The sequence below is a fragment of the Herpailurus yagouaroundi genome, unplaced genomic scaffold, assembly GCF_014898765.1.
Source record: "Herpailurus yagouaroundi ecotype Mexico unplaced genomic scaffold, PumYag 196, whole genome shotgun sequence".
In the NCBI taxonomy this organism is placed as follows: domain Eukaryota; kingdom Metazoa; phylum Chordata; class Mammalia; order Carnivora; family Felidae; genus Herpailurus; species Herpailurus yagouaroundi.
The window spans coordinates 6,768,867-6,781,826 of NW_024412427.1; positions in this window are offsets into that span (position 1 = coordinate 6,768,867).

Below are 12,960 nucleotides of genomic sequence, written 5' to 3' on the forward strand. Positions count from 1 at the left end.
TTGTCCGATCCCGTCTATAGCAAAGAACAGGGCCATAGGGGGTTAAGCAGAGCGAGAAATTCTTGCCTCTGTCACCAAGGAGCTAATGGGGAGAAGCAGCTTCTAGCAGCTAAGTTTGCTCCAATAACCAGGGAAGATTCTGTTTAAAGAATATTTTCTCTGTCATAAATTCACAAACGGTTCTGTCTGCCTGGCTCAGAAATGTGGGACTTGACCTTGCCGGGAGGGAGAGATGCACCCTCATGGCCTGAGGCATCCCTGAAGGCAGGGTTCTGCCTGAAGAAGCCTTCCTCCATAGTAACTGTAGACAAGAAGCCGAGGGTCTGAGGGTCTCCTAACCCAGGTGTCTATTCTTGGGCCACCTCCCCCTGCTGGTGCAGGGCTCCCCTGGGTGCTTAAGAATTCCTCGCTCAGTGAATTCACCCACAGTACAGTCCATCCTGCCACGATGTTGCTGGAAGGCTAGCCTCCAATCTGGGATAAGAATGGTGGGACTCAGCTGTATGTGCTGAACCTTGCCTATGGCCCCACAATTCCACTCCTATTAATATACCCAAGAAAGATGAGTGTGATGTTCGCCAAAAGAATGCTCAAAAAAATGTAGAATTCAAACAGCCGAAAACTGTTAACAATCGAAAAGTCCATCAACAAAATAGGTTGTTATTACAGTATATCCATACCATGGAATGCTCTCACACACACGCGCGCACGCACACACACACACACACACACACACACGCACACACACACGCGCGCGCGCGCACACACACACACGCGCACACACACACGCGCGCGCACACACACAAGCTTCCCAGATCTGCAGAGGGAAAATAGCCAGACACAGAGACAGCATACTGAATGACTTCATGTAGATGAAGTTTAAGAACAGGAAAAGCTAATAATTATAGGGCTAGAAGTCAGAGAGTGCCCGATATGGGAAGGAGAAGGTGGGAGTCTTGTGGGCTGCTAGAAATGTTCTCTGTTGTGATCTGAGTGGTGGTTTCACAGATGTCTGCATGTGTAAAAGTTCATCAGCCTGTGTAGTTGGTTGGTGGGCTATACTCTTTGTCGATTGTGTCTAATAAATGACTTCAGATACTTGGGCTTCTACTGTCTTACTGAGTGTGTACCTGAAAATGGACACGTATTCCAAATATTTAGAAGTTGAATTACTGATTTCCAAATCGTAGAGTAATTCAGTTTCCCCAAAGCCAAAGCGTATTCTAAACCTCCAAATAATTCTCTCATGCCTCCAGTATTTCATGCATATTTACATTTGAACACAGTGTTAAGCCCAGTGAGGAGCGTCTGATTAAAAGTAATGCTAATAGTTAATATCTATGTAACACTTGCAGTGCACTGGGCATGGCCTAAGCCCTTTGGGCATTTGATGTAATTACACAACAGAGCTAGGAGTTATCCCTCTGACCATGATAATTTCTGTGTTGTATATTTGGGAATGGGCACAGAAAGGGTAAGTGATTGCCCAAGTTCCCATAGGTAGTAATTAGGGTCCAAACCCAGGCATTCTGGCTCTAAAAGTTATGTGCTGACCCTGCTTCTTCTGTTTAGCTAGTCACCCCTTTGCAAGCATAACAATTGTCATCTTTACTTCTGTTATATTACATTTAGGAAAGTCTCATTTCTCAGCCCTAGCATTAGCCATTGAATTTGTCTGTTTTCTATTTATTTTGAAATAATATTATGTGCAATCTGCAATAAAAAAACTATTTTCCAAATGTGTTTTAGTAGCAGAATTCAATCTTTCCAATAAAATTTTACCCTGAATCCCGGGATAAATAAAAAGTTGAGCTCTTTCAACCAAAGCGAGGTGAGCAGGCTGGGGGTTTGGGAAGGAGGAGGAGTCGGGGTTGGGGGGGGGAGGATGTGACCTGCATCCTTGCTCTGGAGTGCACTGAGATTTCCTCCCAGGGAAACTTGGGGCCATAGAATTCCAATAATAGTCTCTTTTAAAAAGTAAATAAAAACAGAGGTGGCATTTTTTGTGTGTGTGAAAGATGGAAACTTGCTGAAACAAGAACTATTGACCATATTATGCCAGTGCGAAATTGGCTTTCACCAGCTGATGGAAACTATTTAGAAGTAGTTTTGTAGAGCATCAGTCTATAATGTCAGGAGAGGTGAATTGACAAAGCGTTGAATCCACTCAACCCAAGGACCACCACGCACTCACTGTAGGATATAAAGAACAATTCTGCAGTAAAATTTCCAGGCCTTCAGTCTTCCAATCAAACTCATCTAGTTCTTCAGGGGAATATTCCTCGGACTGGGATGCTATTTGCTTTCCAGCGTGTGGGCGTTTCTCGACCTTTCTGTGCTCCAGTGTTGAAAAGTCTCTGCTGTCATACTTCACATATCGACAGCCCTTCCTGAACTACTTTTCTGTGTCGCTGTTGCCTTCAGCTTTTGATTTATTTTAATCAAAAAAATTAATGCATGCACATGGTAAAAAGGAAGACAGAAAGAAAAAAAAGTCAAATACAATGAAAACTTCAAATGGCCAAAAGGGTACCATGAAAGTAAACTTTCTTCCCATACCGGAATTCCAGATGTGCCCGCGGTCATTGTCTGTTTCATCTTTCCAACGTTTTCTGCACAAGACTGACACATATATGAGTGCACCCTTTGGGTTTTGTTCTACACACTCCTCTGGATCATGTCATTGGTGTTTTCGTTTGTTTGTTTGTTCGTTCTTTTGTTCGTGGTTTTTTTTTTTTTCTTTTTTAACTTGAAAATATGTAGCTGGTGAAGCTCATCCTCTGTAAAGACTGAGCACTTTTCTGCATGCTGATGAAGTGAATTATTTAAGCAGTTTCCAGGGATGGGTGGTTAGGTGCTTACTGATACTTTGTCGTTGTTAAGTGAAGCTACAGGAGGCCTCCTCAGATGTTCTGTGACGCTCAGATTGAGGATAAATTCCTGAAAGTCTAATTAGCGGAGCAACGTTTAAATGCACTGAAAAAATTGAGAGACGGTGGCCAACTGGCCTCTAATTCATGTTCCCAATAGATCAGGAGGAGCCCACGTCCCTCCCCGCCCCCAGCGGTGTGCATGGTCAATTCCAAATGATTACCCTTGAGCTAAAGACAAAGGATTGCAGTGTCTGGAATGGGGGTGCTCTTTGCCAGCCGGGAGTGCAAGTTCTGAAGAGGTACCACCCTCGTGGGCGGAACAGTGATTATTTGGCAACCAGTCCTAGTTAGAGGACGACTGAGGAGCTCTCTGAGGAAGGCTGAACCCAGGTCAGTTGTGTCGCTCTTTTGGTCAGCCCATGATGCCTTGCGGATATTGGGGGCCGATGTCTACTGTCAACACCAATAAAGTATGTGTGGCAAGAGATCTTCTGCACATCGGAGGGAGAATCTGAATCAGCCACAGCGATGATGTGCCTCTGAAGCAAAATCCCAAGGGGGTAAGCAAAAATCAGTGAGCAAAAATCAGTGCTCTCGAGTCTTGACCCTTCACACGGTGCGTGAGAGTCAAGGGGCCAGGCTGGAATGACCTTAAGCCCTTGTGGATAGGCCCTCTCCTCAGGCAGGTACACAAGCCACACCTGTAAGATCAAGGTGGACAGACTGCTACATCTTGGGTTTATACGGCCACGGTCTTTATAAAGTGCCTGCCTTCGAGGCCGTTTTAAAGAAAGACCTTAACACAAAAGCCGTTTGTCAATGGACCAAACTCAATGTGTGTACATTATCAAGGAGAGACCTTCTTGTTATTTTTTATTAAGTTTTTAATTTAAATTTCAGTATAGTCAACATAGAGTGTTCTGTTAGTGATCAGGTGCACAACATAGCAATTCAACAAGTCTATACCCTGCTCAGTGCTCACCGTGAGTAACTGTACTTTTTAATCCCCATCACCTGTTTCGCCCCTTCCCCCACCCCCGATAAGCATCAGTTTGTTCTTGTAGTTAAGAGTCTGTTTCTTGGTTTCTCTTTCTCTCTTTTTTCCTTTGCTCACTTGTTTTATTTCTTAAATTCCACACATGAGTGAAATCATTTGGTATTTGTCTTTCTCTAGCTAACTTATTGCACTTAGCATAATACTCTCTGGCTCTATCCATGTCATTGCAAATGGCAAGATTCCGTTCTTTGTGGCTGGATAATATTCTGTTGTGTATACACACCACATCTTCTTTATCCATTCACCAATCAGTGGACATTGGGCCGCTTCCATATCTTGGCTGTTGTAACTAATGCTGCTATGAACATCGCGGTGCATGTATCTGTTCGAATTAGTATTTTCGTATTTGGGTCAACACCTCGTAGCGCAATTGCTGTATCATTGGATGGTTCTTTTTGTGCCCTTTTGAGGAACCTCCATGCTGGTTTCTACAGTGGCTGCACCAGCTCCCATGCCCACCAACACCGCACGAGGGTTGCTGTTTCGAGGGGAGAACTTCTTTCGGGTTCCTACCTCACATTCGACATTCAGGAAGGCAGAATTAATGAGATTTTACTATGCAGAACCCTGAACTCGCAGAATAGATAAATCAGGAGGGGTTTCGGTTGAGGGGCGGAATTTACCCCCGGGGTTGATTTAAGAAGCTCTCCGCAGACTTACATTAAAAATAAGATTTAATTTGCCAGGGCAGCTGTGGTACAGGGAACAGGCCAGGACTTGACTTCCTGGTGGAGCTGCCATTTATGGGCTGTGAGACCTGGGAATAATAATACCTACCTCACAGATGTTAATGTGAGCTCTGAAACAGATGATGTATGGGAGGGCTTCGGGAGACCGGAGTGTTGTAACAAATGTGCAAGCTCGGCTTTCCCGGCCACGGCAGTCCTGGGAGGAGAAGCAGGTCACAACGCACAGACCCTCGTCGGCCTCAGCCGGGAGGGCGGGAGCGCCAGCCCTCATTACACGTTTTCTTAGCTGTTTGGGGTGTCCCCGCAGGGCGCCTTTGGATCCCCGCATACGTGGGCTTCTCTGCCATTCCACGGTGTTCTTTATGGCCTTCATTCCTGCTTCCGTTACTGCTGTGGCTCCAGCTGCCCGTAGTTCACGGGGAAAGTTCGGGTGCATCTTCCCGTCCATGGGAAGCTGTGAGGCCCTCCTCCTCCTCCAGCCCTTGGCAAGTGATTTTATTCTAGTCCAGCCCTGGGGCTGGCTAGTCCACCCAACTGTGTCTCTCCCCATGCCAATATTATCCCTCAAAAAGAAAGTGCCTCATTCTGGTTATTTGTGTATAAAAAAACACCCGCAAACCTAGTGATTTCAGCAGCGGCAACATTTCTGTCACTCACGAATCTGCAGTTTGAGCAGAACTCTGTGGACAGGTCTTCTCTGTTCCATTCAGCTTCAAGGACAGGGGACTGGAATCATCTGGAAGCTTCTTCACATCTGTCTCTGATAATTCATTATACCATAACCAGTCATTCTATTTATTTATTTATATCGTAAATAACCATGAAATCCGTCTCTGATAATTAATTATATCATAGCCAATCATTTTATTTATTTATTTATTTATTTATTTATTTATTTATTTATATCGTAAATAACCATGATATCTGTCTCTGATAATTGATTAACCAACCAGCTAATGGTTAGCCGGGGCCTTAGCTAGAACTGGGACTGGTCTGCTTTTGTGGGCATTTACATGTAGCTGGTTGGCTTCCTTGTGGCGTGGTGTCTGGGCTCCAAGGGCAAGGATGCATGCACAAGAAATGGAGAGAGAGAGAAAGAGAGAGAGAGAGAGGGAGAGAGAGATCATCTTTTATGACCGAGACTCAGAAGCCGCACAATGTCACTGCAATAATATTTATTAGAAGCAAGTCACTTCTTGCCCCAAAGACTGGTGCGTAGTCAAGGAGAAGGGAATCAGACTTCGCGTTTTGTCGTTAAGAGCGTCAAGAATTTACAGACATACTTTGAAACCACCACACACATCTTGACACCCAAACCCTTAAGTGTTTACGCTGTGCAACGTGGGCTAAAACACTGGCATTAGCAGGCCCTCAGTCTTTATTATGATTTATTAATGAAACACCTCTTGCCATTATATTTGTTGGCAGTGTTTGTTTGCAGTCCCCTTGCCCTGGGACTCAGACACAAGTTGCCTGGTGCTACCCCTGGAAAATGACACTCTCCTGGACTCAGCATCCCACTTCGATTTCGTGACTCTCACTCCCTACGGTTTTTGTTCGTGGACGGCACTGTTAACTACTGCAAGCCATCCCTAGACTCACAGGTCTGCATGGTGGCTAGAGTTCAGCTGGTCCAGGTTGGGCTTGGCTAGCGGAGCTGATCTGGGGCAGCTCTGTCCCGTCCTTCAACCACCACCTGAGACCAGAGCGCTCGTCAGGGCAAGTTTCACCCCCAGTGGTGGCAGAGATGTGATTAATATGGCCGGTAGAAACAGGGGAGGCCTCTTAAGTCCTAGTCTCTGAATCTGCCCACTGTCACTTCCACCCACACGCCATGGATCAAAGCAAATCACGTGGTCCAGTCCAAAGTCAAGGGTCTGGGAAATGCACTGCGCCTATGATGAGGCCAGGGCATGTGTGTGGATTCAGGGAACGGTGGAGAATAACGCAGTGTAACTGATGATTTGGTCTTTGTATATTGACCTTCTCCTGTCTTTAAGGCAGAGATTACAAGTGTCGCTTTCCCTGTTCCTACTCCTTGTCAGTTACGGTGGATAGATTCCAGCATGCTCTGTGAATGATCTGGGACCCACTTAGGACTTTTCTCAGTACGGCGTTCCACAGTAAACTGATTGGGTCTGGAAAATGAAACATATATAAGATATATTCTGTCCCAAGAGGCTCCGAGGCCCCTAATCCAAAGTCCTGACCCCAAACGTGCTAAGCTCTCCAGGCTTGCAAACACCATGTCAAGGTGCTAAGATGAGAAGAGCAGAGGCCACTGACAGAGGTGTGTGAGCATCACCACTAAAAATATACACTTAAGTTTTCTTTCTTTTTCTTCTATAATGAGGGAGGCCAAACTGGTATAACCTCGCACAGAACCATGAACCTGGAACACATCATCCTCAGCTCTATGATAAGTCTGTTCTCAAAGAGGAGGTCTTTTTAAATGTTTCCTTGTGGAGGGGAGAAGTCGGGTGCTGGTTAGAATGCAATGGGTGACACGCCAGAAGTAATACTGGGGTCTGTGTCACACACACACACACACACACACACACACACACGCGCGCGCGCGCGCACAGGGAAACATCTGGAGTCAGACATTCAGAGGTGATTCCTGTTAATCGCACAATCCTAGAAAAGATGCTGCTGGTAAGGATTCTAGAACACAGTGCCTTGTTCTTTTTCTCCAGTTGTTATTGCCCCTGAGAAGTTGTGACATACTAAGAAAATAACATACCTGTTACCTTATTACAAAGCGATGAGAAATGTATTTCCTGACTACGTGTTGTTACCGTTGAGAGGTAAACAATTTTCGCAAATGCATAAGTAGCATCTTAAGACGTAAGAGAGCAATTAATTAAGCAGAAGTTTCCCCTCGGGGGGGGGGGTCTCTCTCCTCCTCTCGGGGCTCCCGTCCTTGCTGCCCTCAGCCACAAGGCCAGCAGAAGTCAATGGGGGCAAGATCGTTGTAGGGGACCCACATGAATGAAGGCAAGAGGCAGAGCTCCCCAGGGAAGAGAGCAGCAAGGTTAGGGGCCTGCGATCTGTAGGAGGTGAGGGCAAGGATGCTTCAGAAATAAAATAAATCCAATTCTGGAATCTATATCAGAAGTGACAATAACTCCTATGGATTAACGTGTCGGCCGGGGAGCCGCTTAACTTCCCATCTCCCAGGCAAGTTTGCTTTGTTGCGCTTCTCTTCACCATGGAGGGCATGGCTGACTCCACCTGCCCCCGATCGTGACGGTAACCTCTCAGGGGAGAATGGTTACCTTCTAAAGACAGACTGACATCTAAGGATGGAAACCTCCCTTGGAAAATTAACAGTGTCCCTATGGCTAGAGCAGCACACCCCCACCCCACCCTTTCCAGGATACACTGGTTGACCCATCTGGATGGTAGAAAGAGGGCACCAGGTCAGATCTTATCACAAAATACTCCATGAAGAAGTCTCGAAGACACATCAGCCAATCCAGCCCAAGTGCTAATTGGTTTGCAATTCCCCTAATTAGTGTGTCATCTACCTGGGCAGCTCAGCAGCTGGCAGGAAGCCCAGACCCTGCCCAGCCAAATTCACAGCTCCCGGAATTTGGAAGTGTAGCAGTGATGATAATTCCGCACCTCGTCCACACGTGGGCATGCCCACCCGCACGTCCACACCTTCCCGCTAAATGTTAACAATGATCACAGATTCTCACAGTGCAGCTAACAACCTCATTAGGCTGTTTGGTGTGAGGAGGAAGCAAGAGCCCTTCTAACTTTGCTCTAACACTTGGCGAACCAACTACAGAGCTGCTCGGGCCGGTGTCATCGGGAAGAAAAGGCTTCGGTGATGGTCAAAGGCGTCTGGAAGGCTCAGGCTCCCAAATCCGTCTTCCATCAAAGGTGAGCTGTTAGTCTGTTTGGGGTGACTACCACCTGTGCTCTCCTTCCCAGATAGTCTCTATCTCTGCTTAGAGTCCCAGGATTTTCAGTGTGGGTAACACAGCGACCCTGTCTGGAGGGAAACAGTTACACGCATGCTCAGCATTGTCATAATGTGCATCGCCATATTACTTCAATGCATACAAACGTAAAGCTCCGTATCAACAGCGTCCTCATGGCTCGTAGACAGCGGGTATAAAACACATCCGCGAGTTGAACAGAGGCAAAACAATACCCATTACACGTGAGTTGAAATATTAATTTAATGTGGCATCTTGTGTTGTGTTGCTGACACTAAATCGCTGTTTGAGATCTGAACATGACACCGATTGCTGTGTTTCTACAGTATCTTTTCTGTCTGGAAAGTCGATACTACAATGCGCTGAATCCACCCCATTCCGTCGTCTCACTTGCCGGTTTAAACTATTCCTAAAGCTGGGTTCATATAAACGGGTCGGGGATTGTAACTGACCTTCACTTGGAACGGTCACTTCATTTACGTGTAGTTAGACCTCCTCTCATTTTTTTTCTTTTTTCTTTTTTTTTTCTTTTTGGTAACTACGAATGGAAGAACAGGGAAATAAAGGTATCTGGCAGTATCTAGTTTTAGGGGAGTCATCTCTATGACCCAGAATATATTTGCATTTAGACTTTTTTTCTATTATTATCAAAACGATAAAGACGCTGGTGGTCAAATAATTAACACTTCCTCCTTGTGGAAAATTGTCCACCTGCCTTTTCTCTTTCCCAGGAGGCTCCTTTATTCTGCATGTAAACTGGCCCTCAGCAGCCTTCCGTTAGGATGAGTGTGTCTCAGGCTAAGGTTACGGGTCCTCCTGTCCTAGTACAAGTCTGGTTTTTGCAAGACTTTTTTTTTTTTTTTTTTTTTCAAACCAAAGCTTTGCAAAGCCTTGTGTTTAGCAGTTACCAAGACAATTAGACACTTGGACACTTTTGAAATATTAAAATCTGCCAGTACATGTCTGGAGAATAAGGCAGCTAAATTAGGACTCTCCGTAATGGACAGAAAATTCTATAAAGATGTTTCTCTAGAAGCTGGGTTGCCCTGAGCAAGGGCCAGGACTACGGTGAGGAAAGTAAGGCATTCAGTTCAGGTGTAAAATCGAAGAGGGAGCCAAGAAACTCGGGAGTCAAGATAAGTAATAATTAAATGCAATATGTTTCCTAGAAGTCAAAATTAATGCAAAACAATCCATGATGAACAAAATATGAAAATCTTAAATAGAGACCATTGCTCTGTTGAACCATATTGAGCCTGAGGCAAAAGGAAAAATATGGGCCCCTATACACATATTTTTGTGTATTTTATTAGTGTTTTATATGTTGTGTTTTTTTTTTCAAAAGACTGTAGTTGGGGAAATACGGAAAACATTTAAAACCGACACCGTTTCCAATTTAAGTACCTTATTTATACCGATATACAGTTTATGATCATTATACTTCAGCTTAAGTTAATTAAGAATTGCTTAAGACTGTCACTTGGTGAAGAGAAATTGTCAACATGACACTCTCTCAATTGAACGTGAGATAAGCAATAAAGCAAATTTTGAGAGTATTGTTGATGTGTTTGCTTCCATTAAATCCAGAGCAGACATGTTTCCTTCTGTCTCAGGTTCCGATGTGATTTGATACAACATTCCCCGGGAAAGGCAGAGGGTAGGCTTGAAGATTAATTAATGCCTGGAACAGCATAAATATTTATTGAATATTAGTTGGTGTCACTATTACCGTGATCCCTTCCGGCGAGTTCCAGAACGGAAGCAGGACTTCCGGCTGACTGTGCCGAACACAGTTCTAAGGAATTGAGAGGTAAATGGGAAAAGCAAGCTGGACCGTATTCAAAGTTCTCAGAGGGGCGCCTGGGTGGCGCAGTCGGTTAAGCGTCCGACTTCAGCCAGGTCACGATCTCGCGGTCCGTGAGTTCGAGCCCCGCGTCAGGCTCTGGGCTGATGGCTCAGAGCCTGGAGCCTGTTTCCGATTCTGTGTCTCCCTCTCTCTCTGCCCCTCCCCCATTCATGCTCTGTCTCTCTCTGTCCCAAAAATAAGTAAACGTTGAAAAAAAAATTAAAAAAAAAACAAAAAAAAAAAAACAAAGTTCTCAGAAGTCTCCATGGGCTGCTCCCACCTCACGATGTTGGCTTCTACTTTGCGCTGTCTTCGTGGCAACCTCAGAAGTAATGTTTCTCATTCCTCCCCTGCCCGAAGATTCTGCTATTCCACTCAACCATGTCTGTAGAGGAAACTCCAAGTCTGGTATGAAAGAGGGGGGAAATGGAGATGACCCAAAGTTAGAGAAAGATGTGGGCTATAGACCGGTTTCCAAAATTCTAAAACCTTATGCCCATGCTTACGGACGTGGGGATAGCAAAACTTACTTCGTATCAGTGTTTTGTGAATTAAGTGCCCTGATTTTTATAGGGTGTCTGAAGCAGTACCCAGAACATGCTAGGCCAAGAATACATGTTTATGAATGCAAGAAGAAGGAAGGAAGGGATGGGTATCGGTCTTAAATTGCTGCCTGACAGATTATCACAAAATTGAATGCCTTAGCCTAAGACTCATGTTATGTTGCAGTTCTGTAAGTTTGAAAGTCCTGGTGGGTTCGACTGCTTTCTCTGCTGAGACTCTCACAAGGCTGAAGTCAATGTATCAGCTGGGCTGGGTTCTTATCTGGAGACTCTGGGAGTAAAACCACTTCCCAAGTCATTTCAGGATGGTCCTATGCAAGGTCCTTTATTTTCTACTTAATCCTCATAATAACATTATAGGCTGAGTCATGCCCCCATCTTATGGATGAAGGAACTTCAGTCATTGGACAATTTTATCAAGGTCCCAGTATTAATAAGTCTAATTGAGGACTCCAAATTTTTGTTTCAAAATAAGAGAAGACACACACTGAATGTAGATAGAAGACAGTAATGAAAGGCTTTTGGGGGCACCTGGGTGCCTCAGTCAGTTAAGCATCTGACTCTGGATTTCCGATCAGGTCACGATCTCACAGCTCGTGAGTTCAAGCCCCACGTCAGGCTCTGCGCTGACAGCGTGGAACGTGCTTGGGATTCTCTCTCTCTCCTCTTCTCTCTCTGCCCCTCCCCGCTCCCAAAATAAATAAATAAACTTAAAAAAAAAGAATTTTCTTTCATGGAAAGTTATGTGGTCATTGACAAGCCTCTCAGAGACAGCTATCCACCATAATAACCCTGTTTCCATATTTCCACTTGTTTTCTCTGAATATTTTGGTGATCTCAGGTCTTAGGACTATATGTGCTAAGCTGCTAAGTACCCTGAGTCCTTCCAAAAATGTAAAGGAACATACTGGGTAGAGACTAGGCTGTTTACCCTGCCTCGTGTGGATTGCTATGAGAAGCATAAGTTTCTAATGCCAACTGAAAATTTCCCATTTGCATATAACTTTATCTTCTAGTCTTCTAGTTTGAAAGCTATAGCTCTGGTGCTTAAGTATTGGAACTTCGGGGATATGCCGAAGTTTTGAGGAGGGTGTTCTGAGAAAATTCAAGTGAATGTTCATTCGGTCACCTACTCCATTCCAGATTTGGAGGAGTCCCAGGTGATTTGTCTGTGAGCACCATAGTTATATCCTTGGCCCTCATTGAGTTAGGCATCCTGTGAGATGATGGGACTATACTTCGATCGCTCTCTTATAAGGTAGGACCAGGAAACACTCAATAATTCAAAAAGATGTCCTCACCAAGGGATTTCCCTAAAAGTCAAAAATGCTGGATGGTGTACTCATCTATATTGTGGTTCCCTGTATTCTACCTTAGACAATTTAATACGGCCTATGCTCCAAATGAAATTTTGTGTGACACTTGGGATTTCTTTAAACTATTGGTTAACCTTCTGATCTCTGTTTTATTCTTATTTTTCAGTGGAAATTCTTTTTGAGAAAGTCTGACCTCTTTTGGAGAACAAAAAGGGAAATGGATTTTCCCCCTATTAAGTCAGGATAGACAGGGAAGCAATGTGACCCTAGATCATTAACACAGGAGTTCTGGCTGTCCTTGGGAGAGGGCCAGTGGCCCAGAAGGAAAGCCAGATGGGGTCAGCGACCTCAAACTGACAGATGTGGCAGTGGAGGATTCCAGGAAGGAAGATCAGAGGCTGGCCAGGAATGAGAGCCACTTGCCCAGATGCTAAACCCCAGAGGGGTGAAGGTAAAGACTTGGGCAGTATTTGGGCTGAGTCATGGGATAAACTGGTCAGCAGCCAGGGTCAAGTTCAGGACAGCAAAACACTGTCCAGGGAACGTGAGAAAAGAAAGAGAGGGCAGGGAAGAAAGTTCTTGTGGGACCCTGGGGAGTTAGTTGTGTCATCTATATAATAGTTTTATTTAACCCTTCTTGTGGCTCTGCCATGCATGTCTAAATGT